Here is a 21,866-nt window from a genome sequence, read left to right as displayed (position 1 = left end):
CAAAAATAAAGTCATTCATTTTGTTGGCTAATAATATTATTGAAGTTCTTTTTAGCTTTATCTGCTTGTGGTGGAATGTAGGATTAAAGGGAGTTAACTTCTAATTGAATATTCTTAATATAATCACTTTGGACACGCTCTGTATTCAGTTGCCTAAATTGAATTTTGAAATGTTTAGTATGAATTACATGTTATTTTGAGTGCGACAGAGACTTGCAGTATCCAGGGAAGAAAAGCTCAACTGTTTTATTAGCTAGTTATATGTTTGAACTTTGATTTTAGTTTTATCTGCTTGTGAATGAATGTAGAAATAAATGGAGCTAACTTCCAGTTGAATTTGTTTTTTTTTAAACAAAATACATGCAACTATCAAGTGAAACAGACCTGAAGCTACTCAAATTTACTTCCAAAGAAGCTATTCAGCAAAACCAATATCCCAAGATGTGTATGTGTCCATGTTTAAGCAGAACCTCATGTAAAGACATGATCCCATGTGTTCGGGCTGTGCAAGCTGATACCAGGATCCAGTCTGAGCCTCCAGCAGGAAACCAACCTGCGGAAGCTGTAAGCCTGCCCCTTCCGATGGCCATATAAATCCTGGGCACTGGACCGTAATTCAACACTCCTGGGTCGGCTCTGTTTAGAAAGATCTTAGCAGAACCGCTTCCCACAAGTTATCAGAATGATTGTGTCGACACTTTTTCTCAGTTTGTTACTGACTTTCTTATCATGTGAGTGTTTGTTGTTCAAGTCTCTCTTTGTGACTGTCTCAATGTTAGTCTACGGCAGGAATGTAAAAGACTCAGACATCATTTCACCAACATTAATGCTCATGGTTTGTTTGTTTTCTTTTTAAAGGTGTCCAGTCGGAGGTTGTTTTGACCCAGCCAGAGGCAGAGACTGGCCGTCCCGCAGGCAGCCTGAAACTGACCTGTAAAACCAGCGGGTTCGATCTTGGCAGCTACTACATGCACTGGGTCCGACAGGTTCCCGGACAGGGTCTGGAGTGGCTGCTGTACTACTATAGTTCATCGGACAATAGCTATGCGCCAGCGATTAAGGGTCGATTTACTGCGTCCAAAGACACTTCAAACAACATTTTCGCGTTGGACATGGGGAACCTGAAGATCGAAGACACCGCCATCTATTACTGTGCAAGAGACCACAGCGAGAGGAACCAGGGCTGGACCCGTTCAAAAACAGCTCGAGGGAACATTTTGTCAATTCCATCATAAACTGACGGTCAGTACGAGTTTTAAATGCAATTATACCAACTGCAATCTGAAGTAGACCTCAGGCTGCCTCTTACAAAACTATCAAAGAGGAAATGTACCATTTACACTAGCAAACTGCTGACACAATGGGACAATGTTTTGGGCATGTCACATGTACTGCTAACACTTCCATCAATTAAATGCTCGGACAAAATGTTCCTTTTAATATATCTGACAGCTCAGGAAATCACTGCTCATTGTTATGTCAACTATGGCATCAATTCTAAACATGATCAGTACTAAATGGCTCTTTCAAATGAAAATTGAGACCACGAGTAAAGAACAGAGAATGAGTGTACTGGTCTACATCATTGTGATACTACAGTGGGTCACAGTGTTGTGCACAGCGACATCCTCATACAAAAACCACTGACAAGTGTTTATCTCAAATTGGTGAGTTCTACCATGGCAGGAGCGAGAAATAATGTGAGATGCAATTTAAACGCAATCCAGTAGTGCTAGTTTGTACAAATGTATAATTTTTCTACCTTCTTCGTGTTGATTGTCAAGTTCAATGCAGACCAAACCTGGAAAAGTATTCCAAGCTTTCAAAATACAATGGATCGTAAAAGCTGGAATAACACACTGAATCATTTTTAGAGGAGTCTGAATCACTGCTTTCTAGGAAGTGAAGAAATTCTCTGCATTTTACAGTTTACAGTCTGTCATAGTATTTGACACAACGTGTCTCACAGTGATATAGCTGGGGTGACACTGCAATTATGACCAATACAAAAACCTATTCAGCCTCCATTGTTTGAAACTAGTCAGTGATTACTTCTACAAACCGTCTTAACTTGCAGTCAGTATTAGTTCTGTGCGGTTTAATGCCAGTATCACTATTTAATTTGTGAAAGTGTTTGGGTAATTATTGATACACCAGTTGGGGATTTTGAGAATCAGCTCATGTGTTACTCTATGAAGTATAAAACAGTATTAAAATTTATCAAGAATGATCAGAATTCACTAGCGCAATTATGTGATGAAGATTTATCGTGACTTTATTTTGCCTGTGGTTCTGAAAATTTAAAATGATGGCAGATTTTTGATTAGTTTTATACAGAGCTAGTTATTGTGTGACCCAGTCCAGAGAATGTAACACTGTGACTATCTTGATTACTGGGGCCAAGGGACCATGGTGACAGTGACTTCAGGTAAGACCCTTGAACTTTCTTAGTGACTTTTTAAAAACTTTCTATACATGTGACTAATTTCTGAATTAAATGAAACTCAGATTCTGTGCTGAGTTTGGTTTGGTTCGGATTGATTTTTGTTCAGACTGATTACGGACTTCAGTTAAGGCTCAGCAAATAGTTACAGTGGGGATAATGGAGTCAGTTGCTCGTTGTATCGCTTTTTTTGATCAGATGGGCATTCTGTGTGGCTGGGTTACTTGAAACACCTAATGTCTCTTAATCAGTCAGCTATAAATAATGGTTAATGTCAGTGACACCCTGACTGTGAGTTTTATTATCAACAACAAACGCTAAGAATTCAAAAATGTTCGAGATATTACTAAACATGATTAAAATATGCTAAAATATCATTATTCACTTCGTGAATATATGTTCTTACCCTGATTATATTTTCGCATTTATTTTGTTAATTTTGTTGATGACAAGCAGGTTAGAAACTGTCATAAAATTTTCTTGGGGTGCTATATTGCATTCTGTTGATTAGATTCTGAGTTTGTTTTCCTTGATTCTGTTGAATTGAGTTGATTGGATTTTGGCTTTGTTTTAGTTGGTTCGGTTTGAACTGTGTTGATTGGATTCTGACTTTGTTTTTACTTGGTTTTGTTGAATTGTGTTGATTGGCTTTTGAAATTGTTTATTTGATTCTGTTGAATTGAATTGTTTGGATTCTGATTATGTTTCATTCAAATCTGTTGTTCTGAGTTGATTGGATTCTGATTTTATTTTCCTTGATTCTGTTGAATTGAGTTGATTGGATCTTATTCAGTTTGTGAAATTGATCAGCGTTTTCATGCTTTCTGTAATCGGTGTTTTCTTTCTGGTGAGGAGATTGACTCTCTGGATTACTTTTCATTACCAATATTTGTGAAGTTCTTTGGTTTTTCATGAATCATTTCTGCATTTGTTAAAATTATATGACACATTTTTCTCTGCTTGAGTGAAAACATTACATCCATTTGTAACGGTCTGAAAAACAACTTAAGGCAGAAACCCGGAAGTGTGAGAAATGAAAAAAAAACGAGTGCTTAATGCATTGACTTTAAAACAAAAACTCAGCTCTAATTGTAAACTAACTGAATTTTGTTTTGAGTAGCCTCATTCAAAATAAAATTTGGGACTAAAATCTGAAACTGCAGAATTGATCAGATTATGTAATTGAAACTAACTTAAAATTATAATGTGGTAATATTTGTCCATTCAGTAATTTTGTTTTGATCATGAAGTGATTAATCAATATTTGCCTTCAACCGCTCTACTGTGCGCTGCACAAGATTGTCACGATCAAGAAGGGTGTACAGGTTGGAGATAAATTGAACTATTGCCAGAAACGTTTCAGCTTTAAGTGTTAAGTCCCCTCACAAACAAGGCTGCTGTTATGACTTGCTATTTCTATTCAATTTAATCATTAGTTTGCTGGATTCTGAGCAGCTTTGTTAGACTTCAATTTGTTTTTTTTTTGTGAGGTTACATCATGTTCTTGGTTCTGTTGAAAATGTTTGCAGAGCTAGTTCTGCTGCAAACACACTGTGTTGTGATCTGGTGATCATTGATCTGTTGAGGAGGGACTGTGCTTGGGTAACATTAAATATGTTATATTTGGGAAACCGTTTCTGGTTTCTACATTGTTTTTGCAATGTTAACACGGTTGGTGACAGTGAACCGCTCCAGGTTCCTCATTCAATGCAATCAGCATGCGAGGTGAAATTTCATAAAGCCTATTATTAAGTGAAAGGCAAATCGCAAAGGTTTTAGAAATGAAGGGAAAACAGATACCTTCGGGCGCCATTTTTACTTAAAAGTAATAATTAAGGATTAATCTAATCCATGCTTTACAATCCAAATTCAGAACTCCACTATCTAGTTCAATCACAAGGTGTGTTTTTTAACAGTTTACAAGTCATACAGAAATATAAATAGAATTCCAAAAGTCTAATGTTCGAATAGTTCTTGCTCTTGAGCAAAAATGCCATGACTGTGTTATAATTGATCAACACACACCTTTCAATTCCGCTGTACACTACATACATATTTTGCTGGCTGGAAAAGATCATTGGCAAAGACCATTTGGAAATTCTGCTCAATTCTATGAAGAACAGGTCAGTTTCACTGCTTTGATCAGTTTCACACGTAACTTGAGTTAATTAATTGTTATGTCCCTGATTAAACTGGATTTACTGGATAAAATAAAACATTAACTGAATTATTTAATCTGCACAGTGCTTTAGGTGTTCCCAATCTGTGCATTTTAAATAAATAGTTACATTTTACAACAAAATATCAACTGAAGAGTCATTCTTTCGGAGCAACTGCTACAGTGAATTATGTGACCAAGGCCAAATTTCAAATTAATTAAAATAATCCATTCATGACCTCGCAGGGTAGCATGGGGCTCAGTGGTTGGCACTGCTGCCTCACAGTGCCAGGGTCCCAAATTCGATCCCACCCTCGGGTGACTGTCTGTGTGGAGTTTGCACATTCTCCCTGTGTCTGCGTGGGTTTCCTTCGGGCACTCTGGTTTCCTACCACAGTCCAAAAGATGTGCAGGTCAGGTGATTGGCTGTGCTAAATTGCACATAGTGTTCAGGGATGTGTAGGTTAGGGTGCATTAGTCAGGGGTAAATATACATTAGGGGGAATGGGTCTGGGTGGACTACTTATTGTTCAGAGGGTCAGTGTGGAATTGTTGGGCCAAATGGCCTGTTTCTATACTGTAGGAACCCTACTCTTAAAACCATGGGAGTGCTTGCTGCAAACGCAGAGAATTCATTTTACATCGATGTGTTCAGACGGATGCAGTGTTCACAAATTTGCAGAAGACATGAACTAGAGGATAACAGAGCACATGGTTTATTCAGACACTGAAAATAGAGTAATATTTATTTTAATTAATATACTTGACCGATTTATTGCAATGTCGCGATCGGAAGGAATCTGCTCACATTAGTTAAGTGTGACAATCATTTAGATTAGATTTCCTGCAGTATGTATCGGGCCATTTGGCCCAACAAGTCGACACCGACCCTCTGAAGAGTAACCCACCCAAACCCATTCCCCTACCCTATATTTACCCCTGACTAATGCACCTAACACGATGGACGATACAGCATGACCAGTTCACCTGACCTGCACATCTTTGGATTGTGGGAGGAAACCCACACAGACACAGGGGAGATTGTGTAAACTCCACATAGGCAGTCACCCGAGGCTGGAAGCGAGCCTGGGTACCTGGATCTGTGAGGCAACAGTGCCCACATTTACTTAGACATCCGCTAAAGCGGGCAACTCCAGAGAGAAGCATATTTTCAATTCATACGTTTTTAAACATTTTCGTTCATTAAAAGCAGTTAACAAAAAAATGACCTTGCCCTAATTCCTTCAACAGAAATGCTTTCCACACTGGAATGCAGTATTGACTTTATGCAGTGCATGCAAAATCTCCACAGTTCAAGGAACGTTTTAAGAATATGTAAAAACAATTTAGAGAATAATACATTTCCTCCGGATCTGTGCTTTAATTGGCGATATTTCCCACCTCAATAATTTGGTTAAATACAATGACTTATTAAGTTTATTAACTCAGTGGTTATTTATGTTCATTGTGAACACATTCTTGTTCACATTAATCCTCTGGTTAGTTCCTCTGATGAATGTTCAATTACAGTGAATATATTTGACGTGAGGAGTTGAGCAATGTATCCTCTAGGATTAAGTCTGTTGTGCAGTTTGTTTCAGTGCTATGTCTGACTAACTTGTCAATGGTCCTGACCATTTGTAAATTGTCCAGTTCGGATACCTGAATCTCAGACAGTTCAATTTTATCTTGAGCTTCAAAACCACTTTTATCTGCCAGAAATACAATATTCGATTAGGTGCCCCAGAATTGAGAGCCCTGAATAAGTTGTTCCAATTAGAACGAACGTTTCAGGAACAAAAGGCAGATAGCAAGAGTTTTGAAATTGGTTGTTGGCAACAAGAGATATTTGATTGAGCGAGGCAGAGGGAAATATGCTGTATATTTTCTTTGTGCCTCAGTTATGCAGGACATATTCCGTGGCACAGTGTAGAATCAGAATTTTTTTGCATCTTATTATTTGAAGACCTATTATCAGCTTTTAATGTCACTGGAAACGGTCATATTACACTTCAAAACATTTTAATCTTTTCCAAACTAAGTAGACCGTCTGGTGCAGCAACTTTCACAGGGGAAAGAGGAAGGGAGTTCTAGGTTGGAATCCAGTGACAGTGAATTGATGGCAATGCAATTCCTAGATTTATTCCTCTGTAGTTCCCATAGAGTTTGAACAATTTGGAGCTGCTGTCAAAGCATTCTTCGATAAATGTTGAAATGTTACTTTCATTGTACAAACATTCTGGAACAATCCCTGGTTGTTGGAAGGTGATAATAACTAACATGGTTTATGTACTGTCAAAACATGTGGGCTGTGTTCTCCGTGATAGTGTCAAGCTCATTGTGTTCAGGTCTGTTGTGATGTTGTGGTAGAATCCCTGATTCTGTGCCAGGTGGCCTGTGTTCACTTACAATCTGTTAGAGAGGTATGTAACACAATCTCTTATCAGGTTACTTCAGTGCAAGAAAGCAGATTGACATGACTGGGTGTTTGTTGGAATTCCACTCACAGAGGCCAATGAAATCTATTCAATCGCTGTCCTGACTTGTGTCTCTTCGATATTAAACAGAAGTTTGGTGGTTAGCAGCTTTTTCCAGATCAATATTTGTTCACAAGCTTTTGGGCATCGCTAGATGGTGTTAATGGAGTAAGTGCTCAAAGAAATCCCAGCTTTTGACTTGCTGTTCTAACAATATCATTTATAACTAATCCAGAATGAATCATTTTCGAAGCATATTTGATGAGATTATGCTTAGGCTGTTTTACTTTATATTAAACCAGTGCTGGAGCTGAATTTGATTGTTCAGTACGGTGGGAGTTCCGCTGAATCCAACACTTGCAGCAGATGGTGAAAGCTTTTCAGTTGGTCTTCAATTGCTATCTCAGACCATCCAGTATCTCTGCTAAGAATTATTTTTCCAACAGGAGTCAAGCCAACGTAATCACTGTTTATCTCAACAGGTGTGAGCTCTTGTGCCAAAAACATGAAAACAATTTGGTGAAGGGGGGGGGGGGGGGGGGGGGGGCGTCTCTGAATGCGAAAGGTTAACCTTGCCTTCTCTCCACAGGAGCTGCTCGGCCTGCTGAGTTTCTTCAGAAATTTCTGTCTTTATTTTGGTTTTCTAGCATTTAAAGTTTGTTGTTTCATTGAAAAAAGTTGTGTTCGATGAAGCACGTTCTTCAGAGAAAAGATGCATTTGAACAAATTGCGAATGGTCAGAGATATTAAATATCAGAGAATCATTGAATTTGACCGCCCTAATCTCGAGCTGTAGTTTCACAAGAAACTATTATGAAGTAACAACACACTCCAGAGCGCAGTGGCTGCTGTAATTGGGTGGAAGTTATTTTGATCACTCAGATAGAGAATGTCAATGATCCCGTTCCAAATAATCAACTGAAGGTTTTTTTTTAAAGCATGTGTGAAACAATTAATTTGTTGAAATATTTTAATAAAAAGTGTTCACCGCCAGTGCTAGCTTAATGAATGACACAATGATAGGGAGGTAGGAGCAAGAGGAGGGCACTCAGCCCCTCGAGCTGTTCCACCACTTACTTAGATCATGGAGCATCTGTGAGCTAAATCCACAGGTCTCCCTTTGGCTAAAACTCTTCAACATCTTTGATTAACAAGCAAAAACTATCCCAGATTTACTGATTCGACTGCCCGTAACAAAGGGAGACACCATTTCTGAAAGACATTCCTGTCAGTACTGTGACACAATGAGGCTGGAATTAATTGCTCATGAAAGTAAACTTTCAATCTCTGACAATTTCCAATTGAAACATCCCAATCATCATATTTCTTTAATTTAACACTATACTTCCCTGGAATAAAGAAATATAATGTGTGATTGCCTTGCTAAAAATGAGGGAAGCTTCATTCCTATTACATGATTAAGAAATAGTTCTGTTCATTCAGTGAAAACACAGTCAAATCACACAAAAGGAAACCATGTCATCTTGTGTAGACACACAAGTGCCTCAAATAATTTTCAATTCTTCCAGTGGTTGTTTGAATCTCTAGACAGGTGTGGAAGTGTCAGACTTTTTATATCGCCTTGAGAAACCAGTTATCATCAGCCTATTTGAATTGCTGAAGTTTGTGTTCACAGCGCTGTTAGGAAGTGAGTCCCATGGCTGTGATTGAGGAAGAGGAAACGGCAGAGAAATAGTTGAGAGTCAAGTTGAAGTCTAATTTGGAGGAGAGCTTTCAGGTGAAGCATTTACACGCATGTGCGCCCTTATCCTCAAGGATCACAGTTTTGGAACATGCTGCTGTAGGGACATGTCAGCATGCAAACTGGAAGCTGAAGAAGGCCCCTCGGCCCCTCTAGAATGGTATTCCATTCATGGGATCATCATTAATCTTGCTGCTCACCAGTCTTCCCAACACACCGATAACATTGAACCTGATTGTTTACTGTCCAGCAAAAGAATGGTGAACCTTTGGAATTCTCCACCACAGAAATTGATTCAGGACAAAACATTAAATGAAATCAATAAGGAGATAGATTCCTTCAATCCTTAAAAAAATGCTCCGGATATGTGGGAGAAAGGCAAACAGGGTACAATATTGGTTGAAAGCCATGAAAACATTGAATGGGACATGGTTTGTAAGTTTGCACGTAACACCAACATTGGTGGTATAATTGGCAGTAAAAGTTATCTAAACGTACAATGAGATCTTGATCAGCTGGGCCAATGGGCTGTGGAGTGGCAGATGGAGTGTAATTTAAATGAATACGACGTGTTGCTTTTTGAGAAGACAAATCAGGTCACAACATACAGAGTTAATGGTAGGGCACTGGGTAGTGATGTTGAACACAGGGCCCTGAGGGTCCAGACTCATAGAGTCTTACAGAGTTAATGGTAGGGCACTGGATAGTGATGTTGAACACAGGGCCCTGAGGGTCCAGACTCATAGAGTCTTACAGAGTTCATGGTAAGGCACTGGGTAGTGATATTGAACACTGAGGACCCTGAGGGTTCAGACTCATAGATTCTTGAAAGCGTTGTCTCAAGTAGCTAGTGTGTTGAAGGCGTTTGGCACATGTACCTTCATTGGTCAGAGCACTGAGTGCAGGAGTTGGAGCTTCATCTTGTAACTGTCCAAAACATTGGAATGAACTGCCAGAGGAAGTGGTAAATGCAGAGATAGGTCCAACATTTAGAAGACATTTGAACAGCTCCAGGAACTGGATAGGTCGGGATGGATATGGGCCAAAGGCAGGCAAGTGGAATTAGTTTAATTTGGGAACTCTGGTCAGCATGAATGAGCTGGACCAAAGGAACTGTTTCTGTGCTGTACGACTTTATGACTCACTGACTTTATGGTGGAGTAGGCTCAAAGTTGGAAGGTGGTGAGCAAGTGAGGGGCTAGATTGGGCATGTGGGAGAGTTTGGGCTGGTAGGCTGTGAGGGGTTGGCTGGCTGCTGGGTAAGCTTGCATGCACTCTGTCTGGCAAGGTGGCATCAAGGTAAATGGTAATGGTCACAGGATAATTTGGTCAAATTGTGCTTGGTAGGTGAGGGGTAGTTTGAGCTGAAATGCAGGAGGTCTGTCTTTGCCAGGCTGGTTTATGGAGAGGTGAGCAGGATGCCAGGCTGGCAGAGTGCCAGGATGTTTCGGGGGTGGAAGGTCACTGTAATGAAGTGACAGGTGGACGTGTTGTCAAAATGCAAAGCTCGGAGTCTGGCAAAATGGTGGGTGGTAAAGCACAGATGCGAAAGGAGCTGGGATGCAATGTGCACAGGTTGACTTGGGGAAGATGAGAGGTCAGTGATCAAGGACTGAGGTCATGTCTTGGGTAGTGGGCTTTTGTCCGAGGTTGTGAAAATGATGGTGCCAGGTCCAGTCAGGGCCAGATTTACCATGGGCCAGGTGCAGGGCGGCTGGAGTGTAAAGAAGTGAAAGGAATTGAGATCATATGTCCATCTGCAATATAGAATTTAGAACATTACAGTGCATTTCAGGCCCTTCAGCCCTCAATGTTGCGCTGGGCTGTGGAACCAATCTGAAGCCTATCTATCCTACACGATTCCATTTTCATCCATATGTTTATCCAATGACCTTTTCAATGCCCTTAAAGTTGGCGAGTGTACTATTGTTGCAGGCAGTGTGTTCCATGGCCCTACTACTCTCTGAGTAAAGAAACAACCTCTGACATCTGTCATCTATGTCCTCTCCTGCTAGCCATCACTATTCAAGGAAAAAGACTTTCACTGTCCACCCTATGTTTATCTTTTATGTCTCAGTTAAGTCACCTCTCAATCTTCTTCTCTCAAATAAAACAGCCTCAAGACCCTCATCCTTTCGTCATTAAACCTTCCCGCCATACCAATCAACATCCTGGTAAACCTCCTCTGAACTATTCCAAAGCTTCCACATTCTTTCTATAATGTGCTGACCAGAACAGGACACAATACTCCCAAGTGCAGCCCCACCAGAGTTTTGTACAGCCGCAGCCTAACCTCGTGGTTCTGAAACTCATTCCCTCTATCGATGAAAGCCAACACAAAGTATGCCTTCTTAATAACTCTATCAAACTGGCTGGCAACTTTTAGGGATCTGTGTACATGGACACCGAGATCTCTCTGCTCAGCTACACTACCAATATGGATTGCCTTGGATATGTTTCGTGTGATAGGGGTTGTGTGTTCCGGGCATGAATGGGTGTATAGCAGGGTAGGGTTTGTCAATGTGAGTGGGAATTTAGGTCTAGACAAAGTAAGTGCAGTGGTTAGTCTGAAAGATGAGGTTTGGTGGTGAACTGCGTGTCAGTTTGATAGTTTTTAAAGTTAAAGATTACTTGTTCATTTCTCAAATCATATTTACGTAAATACTCAGCTGTAACACTCCAAAGTCTCTGAACCTTAATAGTCCTCCATTTTTCAGAGGCCTCCAGAATTCAGATAATTTTAAATGAGATGTTTCAACTTCCAGACAATTGGCATGAGTTCAGCCGTGACAGCCATCCTCCCCGTCCCAGTGCTCAGCTCCTGCCTGTGCTGCTGCTGCAGTGACCTTCCTCCCAGAGAGAACATTCTACCTTACATTGATAAGTGAGGAAGGCTCACTGGACCTGATTTCCAAGTATGGGGACGGCAAACACGAGGGGACACAACTTTAGATTAGATTAGATTAGATTACTTACAGTGTGGAAACAGGCCCTTCGGCCCAACAAGTCCACACCGACCCGCTGAAGCGTAACCCATCCATTCCCCTACATTTACCCCTTTTCCTAACACTACGGGCAATTTAGCATGGCCAATTCACCTGACGTGCACATCTTTGGACTGTGGGAGGAAACCGGAGCACCTGGAGGAAACCCACGCAGACACGGGGAGAATGTGCAAACTCCACACAGTCAGTCACCTGAGTCAGGAATTGAACCCGGGTCTCTGGCGCTGTGAGGCAGCAGTGCTAACCACTGTGCCACCGTGCTGCCCATTTAAAGTGAGGGGAGATAGGTATAAGACAGATGTCAGAGGTAGTTTCTTTACTCATTGAGTAATAAGGGTATGGAATGCTTTGCCTGCAACGGTAGTAGATTCGCCAAGTTTAAGTACATTTAAGTCGTCATTGGGCTAACATATGGACGTACATGGGAGAGTGTATGTGGAATGGGCTTCAGATTAGTATGACAGGGCAGCGCAACATTGAGGGCCGAAGGGCCAGTACTGCGCTGTAATGTTCTATGTTCTATGATTCACTCTGACTTCTCTCCGGGGGTACTGCCAGCTGTTGGGTATTTCCAGCAGCACGGCACCTCGTGGGGCAGCACGCTGGTTCCGTGGTTAGTGCTGCTGCCTCACAGTGCTAGGGACTCGGGTTCCATTCCAGCCTCGGGTGACTGTCTGTTTGGAGTTGGCACTTTCTCCCCATGTCTGTGTGCATTTCCTCCCACAGTCCAAAGATGTGCAAGTTGGGGGAATTGCAAATGTTGTGTTCAGTGATTGGGAGGTTAGGTGCATTAGTCAGGGGTAACTGCAGCATAATAGGGTAGGGGAATGGGTCTGGATGCGTTACTTTTCAGAGGGTGGGTGTGGACTTGTTGGGCCAAATGGCCTGTTTGCACACACTGTAGAATTTCGATGAATCTGCATTTCCTTGGTTTGTATTTTGTGAAACGTCTCTGCTCTTCACAGCAATCCAGTGAAAGTGTCAGTTGGTGAGATCTTCAAACAGTTACTGGGGTGGGATCAGGATGTTCTTCGTCCTAAATTATATGGCAATGGTCAAGGTCGAGGGCATGTTTCTAAAGAGGGAACCAATGATCATGATCAGAAACTGATAGGAAACAAAAATAAACCCCAGTTATGCTGTCGACTTCAGCGGGAGCATACTGGCAAACGTTTACAGCTGAGGATACATTTGAGTAACTGATAAGGTCAAATTAACAGAAACTAACATCCTCAATTGGTCATTCTATTGTAGAGACACCGTCTCCCCCCACGCTTTATGGCCTGGTCTCCTCCTGTCAGGAGCACAACACCGGTTCTGTGATCTTTGGTTGTTTGGCGATGGACTATTCCCCTGACGTCACCAAGGTAACCTGGAAGAAAGGTGGGGAGCTAATCACGACTGGATTGAAGACTTACCCATCAGTGAGAAACAAGAAGGGAACCTATACCCTGAGCAGCCAGTTAACCCTGCCCGAGTCAGCGGTAGATTGCCCCAGCAAAATCTCCTGTGAGGTTCAACACAGCGGGTCACACAAGAGCAAAGTAATGCCATGTCCAGGTAAGTGTTGTGGGAACTGAGATAAACAGATCATCTGTGATTAACATGAATAAGGCATTATTTATAACCGTTTTCACAGAATCACCTTATACAGCACAGGAAAAAGGCCCTTTGATCCACCCAATTCACGCCTATCAATAACAGCCACCTAACTATTCCAGTCTCATGTGCCAGCACATGATCCATTGCCTTGTGTGACTTGCCCTTGCAAGGATACTTCATACTTATTATGAGGGGCTCAGTCTCTACATGGCTTATAGGTGCTGAGCTCCAGGCTAACGCCACCCTCTGTTTGATTTTGTTTTCCCCTGAGATCCACTTGGAACCTCCTGGCCTTACCTTCACCCTGTGCCCCTGAGGCATTGATCTCTCCATCAAGGGGAAAGGTTTCATCCAGTTTACCCTGTCTATGCCTAAAATAATTCTAGACATCATGATAATCTTCTCCCTAATTCTCCTCTGCTCCAAGGAAAACCCCTGTCCATCTAAACTAGTTTCATAACTAAAACCCTCCAACCCAGGCAAGACCCTGGCAAATCTCATCAATACTGCCTTCAGTGTAATCACATTCCTTCGATAACATGCACACAACGCTTCAGTATGGCTTAACCAGTGTTTTATTAAGTTCCAGTATCATCTCACCACTCTTCATTGTCAATGTCTAGGCTAATAAAAGCAAATATCCTCCCACTTTCTTAGCCTCTTTATCCAGACGACACAGTACGATAGGGGATCGGTGGGTACATGCACCAAAGATCCTCAGGCCTTTCCAGGGTTCCACTATTCAAAACGTCATACCTCACAGATTCTTCTGCCGAATTACATCACCTTACATTTATTCAGAATAATTTCCATTTGCAACTTTTCTCTTCACATACAACCAACCCTTTTATATCCTCCTGCAATCTAAAGCCATTATGCTCATGATTTACCAACATGACAGTTTTCATTTCATCTGTGAATTCACTGGTTAATCCTCCTAAATTTGAATCTCAATCATTGGTATGTAAGAGAAATAGCAAGGAAATCAACACCAATCCCCACAGAACACCAGGAGACATAGATTTCCAGTCACGCAGACACCCGATGACTATTATCCCCTGCTCCCATCACTCAGCCAGTTCTAGATCCAATCTGTCAAATTACCTTGGATCCCATTGGCTCTGATTATTGCTATCATCTGGACATCGAATTATCTCTATGAAAACTACTATCAAATTGTTACACATGACTTCCTCTCAATAAAACCGTGCTGAAAATTGTTGATTTATCTTGCAAATGAAAACTAATTTCACTTCTCAATAGTTTCCTTACCACTGAGACTAGCTTGACACATCTGTGTTTTCATTATTTATCCCTTCCTTCGTCCTGCATAACAGTGCAACGTTGGCTGATCTACACTCACTCGGCACAACTGCTGTGGCCAGACAGGAATTCTAAATTATTGTCAGCGACCCAACTATTTCATCCTTTGCATCGCTCAACCACTTGGTATACTTTTCATCTGCCCTGGAAATATAACCACTTTTCATTCAGCAAGACAACACAGGACATCACGTCATGTGTCCTAATTTCTGAAAGTACATCACAATACCCCTCCATGATTTCTGTCCCCACATTGTCCCTCTTCCTAGTGAACACTGACACAACACATTCGTTTTGACCACAACCAAATCCTCCGGCTCCACTCCAATAATAACACTTAATGGGCATTACTGTTTCCCGAATAATTCTTTTATTATGAATGAGTCTGTAACTTTTAAAAATATTTTCCTTTATTTTGACTGCTATTATTTTCTCATGGTCTCTTTTGCTCTTCTAATTCCTTTGTCTTTCAAACTCCCCCTTGCACGTTCTGTACTCCATATTAGTTTCTATTGTTTTGAGATTTCAGTATAGACCGGAAGCCTCCCTTGTTTCTCTTTATCTCCCCCTCCATGCCCTTTGGTGTCCAGAACCCGCTGCATTCTTGGTCCCACGCAGTGGCTTCCTGGGAAATGTCCTCCCTGTGATTTTCCTGTCTCTTTATGAAATGTGTCACACTGCTCTGACTCAGATTTACCAATAAGTGTCAGCTTCCAGTCCACTCTGGTCAAGTCATTACCTGATCTTATTAAAACTGTCCTTCCCCTTTTCAGAACTTTGGGCCAATTTCTATTCCTTTGCAGTACAATCTGAAATCCAACTGATTTACCATCACTGTCTGCAAAGTGCTCCACCATTGATGATTTACCCACTGGGTCGACTTCATTCCCTAAAGTTAAGTTCCGGTTCACCCCTCTCTTGCAAGGTCTGGATTAAAATTCACTGTATTAAACACATACTTTGTTCAAATATTCTCCACGGGGCATTTTCAGAATTGTGCTCCCTCTAAATTTTTGACAAAATGAATATCCAAGCCTATGCTGAGGAAGTTAAAAACCTCTTTTCTCATTCCCCTATTTAATTTACATGTCTCTGAAATTTGCCCATGTATTTGCACTTGGTATTTTGGACCAATAGTAAGGTCTATCGTGCTCTCCCAGTAGTTATGTTTGCTGTATTTTGGTTTTGAAGTACTGTCCATTTGCCTTTGTTCAAGGAGGTATCCATGATTTCATTTCTCTTTACAGCCTAAAATACTCTTGTCAGAATTGCGACAGAAGCAACATTCTGTACCGCATACCCCCACCCCCATCATTTTCCATCTTTCCCTGTCTCGCCTGAAGGCACTAAATCCTGGAATATTGAATAGCCACTCCTGCCCGGCTCTCAATATGTCTCCGTGATAGCAACGGTATCATATCTTCATTTATGCCAGTAATTCGTCTGCCTTGTTCATCAGACTCTGTCATTAAAACGAATACCATCCAACGTTGCTATCTCCCTTCTGATATTACCGGCCTATAGTTTCTGTGCCTCCTTGACTCCCTTGCTGTGTCCTCTAACTTTAGCCTTTCACATTGTCCTGCTGGTCTTTCTGTGTGGATCCCAGCTTCTCCAGCACTCTGCACAATTGTGATTCCTGTGTCCATTAACCACAAGAAACCTTGATATATGAGAACTGATTGTATTTGTTATGAAATTCGTCGGATAATGTATGCGATGTGTTTCCTAAAGGTACAGGTCCTCTCGCACCAACTCTTCTCCTAACTGTGAGCTCCAGTGAAGAAATCGCAAGCAGCAAGTTTGCAACCGTCGTCTGTTCAATTATCGAGTTCCATCCGAAGTCAATCTCCATGAGTTGGTTGAAAAATGGCCGACGCTTGGATTCTGGCTTCTTCACGTCTCCCATGTGTGAGGCGAACGGGAACTTCTCGGTGACGAGTCGGCTGATGGTCCCTTCTGGTGAATGGTACAACAGCGCGGTCTATACCTGCCAGGTCACTCATGGAGAGAACACTCAAAGTAAAAACATCACCGCACTCCAGGGTAAGAGACACACACTGAGAGAGCGACAAATCACTCTGAACTCTGATGTGAATCAAACACACTAATTTATCAGGCGTAGTAAACAGCACGGTACAGCTTCTCGTTTCCCAACATGCCACGTATCTCATTTCAGTTTGAGTGTTACATTAGCATTGCTCATAATTCAACCTTTTGGCAAGTCAGAAAAGCATGTTTCCTCTCTGTTGAAGATAGATAGAGAGACAGTGAGCTTTGTTAAATAGTTTGTTGCCTGACCATGCTGGGAGAGGCATTCAGAGTGCTGAATCCTTGCCTGGTAGCCGCTTCAAGGGTAAGTTTGGGGTGGAGGGGGATATTGGAGAGATATCTGATTGAAACATAGAAAATACTGAGAGACTGAGGTCGAGTGAATGTGGAATAGATGCTTTGACTGGTAGGCGAGACTAGGACCCAAGGGCACAGTCTCAGGGTCAAAGGGGCACCGTTTAGAACTGAAATGGGGAGGGATTTCTTCAGCCAGAGGGTGATGAGTCTGTGGAACATGTTGCTGCAGAGGGCTGTGGAGGCCAGGCCATTGTGTGCATTCAAGCCAGAGATAGATCGGCTCTTGTTTAGTACGGGGAGAAGGCAGGAGAATGGCTTTAGCCCGAAACGTCGATTTTCCTGCTCGTCGGATGCTGCCTGACCTGCTGTGCTTTTCCAGCATCATTCTGATCTAAACTCTGGATTGGCCGAACAGCCTTATTCTGATCCTCTATCAAATTGACGTGGTTAAAATATGCAGTGACCCTTACTTGAAAATAAATCAAAATGCGTTCAATTCTTCATTCCCTGCTCAGGAATGACCTGTTTATTGGACATTGTACGACATCGATTTTTATCTGGTACTGAGCTCTTTAACTTTATTTATGGGATCAGACCACAGACCAAGTGGCTATCACATTTGATGAACTGGGATAAACGTGATCTCACTGAGCTTCTTTAAGATGCTCTCTGTAATTAGTGGATGAGGCAGGAGAATAAATTCTGGTGGGAATGCTACAATAGGGATGAATGAACTAGGAACTTGAGACAGGCTGATTTAGCCTGGTTTGGGGTGGCGAGGTTTACACAGTGAGTAGTGGATGTCTATAAAATTAGTGACATTTCCATCGCGTTTGTAGATTAATTTAAGACGCTTTTGTTTGTTTTTTTTCTCTCCTGCTCTATGAAGAAATTAAAAAATGCAGCTTGGTAAATAAAGTGAAAGTACAGACCAGTTATGAACTAACTGAATGGAGGGAAAGACTTAAGGAGATGGGTGTCCTTCCCGATATCCAATGCTGTACTCAATGTCTTGTTTTCAGATCTATTCCAAACACAGCCCACGAGGAACAATGACATAAATTAGAGAATGACATCACACCAATAACGCAAAGTATTTTTAATCATGTTAAATATAATGAACAGAATTTCCATGGCTGTTCACTGCTCCTGTAACACTTTAGAACTCTGCAAAGAGAATAATAATTATTTATTATAATCTGTCCAAAATTTGGGATGTGATTTGGCAGTCAGTGTGACCAGCAGCACTTGCACCTAAAGGTTATGAACATGGAAATGAACTCATTATATTCAGATTACTCTTGTCACAAGTATCAATAGATGGTCTTAAGTGAGAGACAAACTCCGAAAGAAAGGTCATTCCATGGGTTACATGATGGTATCTTTGATGATTTTACTTTTTTCATAGGTTTCACTTGTTACAAAGCCAGTGTTCTTTCGGAATAATTACACAGGGTATGTCCTAGGTAATCACAAATGTTTCACAGATCAAAATACATCAACAATAGTAAGCATCGTTTCAGAATAGTTGGAGTTGCCATTTTGAAGGTGGTGTCTTCACCCTGTGAAGGAGTAATGTGAAGATTGGCTGTTTGTATCAGAAAGGGGCATTTTTCATTGACTTTGATTTTTGTTTCATAGAAGATACCGAGTGCCACCCTAACACCGTTAAAATCCTCCCACCACCAGTAGAACAAGTCTTACTGGAGGCGACGGTGACATTAACCTGCGTTGTGTCCAATCTTCCTTCTGGAGTCAATGTGACCTGGAAACAAGAAAAGAAGCCTCTGAAATCAGAGATTGCTGAGCAGCCTGGACAGAATCCCGACAGCGTGATCAGCAAATTAGACATTTCTACTGAAGCCTGGCTGAGTGGCGTTACTTTTGAATGTGTGGTGTACCATCAGAATCTACCGACTCCGCTGAGAGACTCCATCCACAAGGAGAAAGGTGAGCGGTGAGATTAAAGCACAAAGGATCCCATGTGTAATCCAGATCCAGTTACATCAATGACAGGCTTTGATTGGTAATGAACCAACACCGTTGGGGCCATTAATGATGCATCTGAAGGCAGGATAGCTAAGTAGCTGATTCAGAAAAAGATGGACCAAAGGATATTGTATTCTGATTAAGTCAGATAAGGTGGGAAGAAGCCTGGGTTGTGATGTCACCATCAGCAATGACAAATGGACAGAATGTCCTCGTTGTGGGCTGGAAACTTGGAGACAACTTTCACATTAAACTTTCCTTTTTTTACTGAACAGAATGTGTACCATACTGCTCCTTTAGAAAACAAAAGTGAATAAATCCCAAATTAAACATGGCGTATTTTAATATTTAGTGAAATTGTGATATTGGTTCAGGATTTTTTTTGGTTGATTTATATTTGTCTCCTATATTCTGCAGTGATTAATCCGCTGGAGCCATCAGTGTCGGTCCTCCTGCCACCAACAGAAGAAATCTCCGCTCAGAGGTTTCTCTCCCTCACCTGTTTAGTGAGAGGTTTCTCCCCCCGAGAGATCTTCGTCAAGTGGACAAACAATGACAAGCCGGTGAATCCCAGTAACTACAAGAACACCGAGGTGATGGCGGAGAGTGACAACACCTCCTTCTTCATCTACAGCCTGTTATCCATTACAGCGGAGGAGTGGGCCAGCGGTGCTTCTTACTCCTGTGTGGTGGGACATGAAGCGATTCCATTGAAGATCATCAACAGAACAGTCGATAAATCCAGCGGTAAACCGAGTTTTGTAAACATTTCACTTGCACTGATGGACACTGTTAATTCATGTCAATAAAAAATCTCAAAGTTGCATTTAATAATTCAACAGAAGTAATGAAGTGTTTTTTTCCTCCCGTTGTGAGTTAAATACTGAATTTGTTGTTTCTCACTCTGACTTACATTCCATCTGTGTAGTTAAATTGGATTATTAACAGGTCTAGGACGAGTGTCTTGTGCAGTTAATGTTCTCTGCTCAGATACACCCTGAGTCAGAGACAGAGTAAAGCTCACTCATTGCAGGATTCCACCAAGTACATTATTCATCCTAAATCCCTCTGTGACAAAATCTGACAATGTCCATTTTATGTCAAGGGTAGGGCACGAGTTTTGAACTTTGTGTTTTTGATTCCCCCCATTTGACATTCTTACAAAATTCATGTCAGTTTTAAACTACCAAATTGCACCAATTGGAAATGTAAAGTTAAGACACTTTACGATTGGTATGTTCCAATCAAATTTAATTTTAAAGAATGCAGAACAGTTTGAATGTAACCTTTGTTTCTGGGGAACTGCCAGGGATCTTGCGCCAGCGCATGAGTTGACAGAATGTATCTTCACTTTCACACCAAAGAGAATCGACAGATAAGTTGTTGTGGAGCAGAGGGGAGGGGAACGATGAATGGTCTGTCCTCTTGCTCCCTGTGCAGAATTTTATGGTAGATGTCCTCTGTAATGTAACCCAGTTGCTAACAGGGACAGTCAGCTTCTTGCTTACTGTCCAAAGATTTAACATTTCCATGCAAAACAATACCTTTGAAGAATGTTAGACACGCTTGGCTCTGTGAACAAATGATTAACATTGATTCCCATAATCCAAAACTGGTGTTTGCATCGTCCCAGTTTGAATTCCATAGTTTTGTCTCAGTTTTCTGGAGCACATGGGATCAATTCTGGTATTCGAATACCTGATATCATTTTGTTTCACATACAGAACACAAGTTGACATTTTCTAATAAACATATTCAGAAATGTTATCTGTGGGGCAGTGGGGATTTGAACTCACGCCTTTTCTCTCAGAGACAGAAGTTCTATCACTGCAACAGAAGAGTTGCTCATAAAACGCTTATCTCCGCACGACGATGGGAAATGTTTCCTGCAACACCAAGGTCAAATCTAATTATGGGCAATGCATTAAAATTAGAACCATAAATTAGAATAATGAAAATTGCAGTCTGGTATAAGAACAGGTGCAGAGAGATGATCGCAAATACACACGTAATGACACATATACGGGCTCTCACCTAAAGACACATATTTATGTGCACACTCAAATGTTCATATAGATAAGATGTCACACACACATACTCGCACAGAGCCACACATGCAAGTGGTACTTGAACACTCACCTAAGCTCATACAAAAACTCACATACACCAAAAGAAAATCATTTGCACAAATGAACAGGAGGACTCACACTTAACCATGAGAAACATCGATACACGGTAACACACAAATGGGCATGAATACATATACATTCATACAGCACAATGCGTACAGACATACACACACGAACACACAGATACAAATTCCGAAAAATGTCCTCCCACATGTCAACTCACACAGGCACGTAAGTGCACAGAGATAAACATTAATATCATTATTTTCCCATTTTCAGAATCACAAACATACGATGACAGAGGCAGCTTAATTAGTTATTATTAAACCACATTGATCAGCATGTATACAATATCACACGCACACACAAATTCAGAGTCTCACATGCAGACACACAAGTGCATAGATGAACAAATAGAGGGGCGTTTATTAAATAAGAGTAATGGGCACAAGGATCAGCAAGTATCCACAAACAATAGCACAAACAAGCTTATCAGGAGATGGTTTGGGAAAGATTGCCACACAAGCAAACATCATCATATAAATATAAACATCCATCAAAACATAACATTGCATGCTAACATTTATTAAGCATAAACATGAAAATAACCTAGTTTAGGTAGGATCTGAAACAGACACATGAGCACACATTTCAGATAGCACTAATGAAAAGTGAACACTCACAAAGCC

At 41.2% G+C, this 21,866-nt stretch overlaps 1 pseudogene across 1 annotated transcript; it reads left to right on the top strand.

The window, feature by feature from the left end:
* Nucleotides 1–580: 580 nt before the first annotated feature.
* LOC148135628 (Ig heavy chain C region-like) lies at nt 581–19,892 on the top strand (annotated as a pseudogene). The gene is made up of 7 exons (XR_015755306.1): nt 581–731; nt 859–1,191; nt 2,360–2,428; nt 13,040–13,345; nt 16,445–16,756; nt 18,701–19,009; nt 19,466–19,892. The product of XR_015755306.1 is annotated as an Ig heavy chain C region-like (transcript).
* The last annotated feature ends 1,974 nt before the right edge of the window (nt 19,893–21,866 follow it).

This window comes from Chiloscyllium plagiosum, unplaced genomic scaffold, assembly GCF_037043375.1.
Source record: "Chiloscyllium plagiosum isolate Xiang-an unplaced genomic scaffold, Cpla_swu_hap1 HiC_scaffold_49, whole genome shotgun sequence".
NCBI lineage: Eukaryota > Metazoa > Chordata > Chondrichthyes > Orectolobiformes > Hemiscylliidae > Chiloscyllium > Chiloscyllium plagiosum.
The sequence above is the reverse complement of the archived record's forward strand: the minus strand, read 5'-3'. Positions and strand labels throughout refer to the sequence as shown.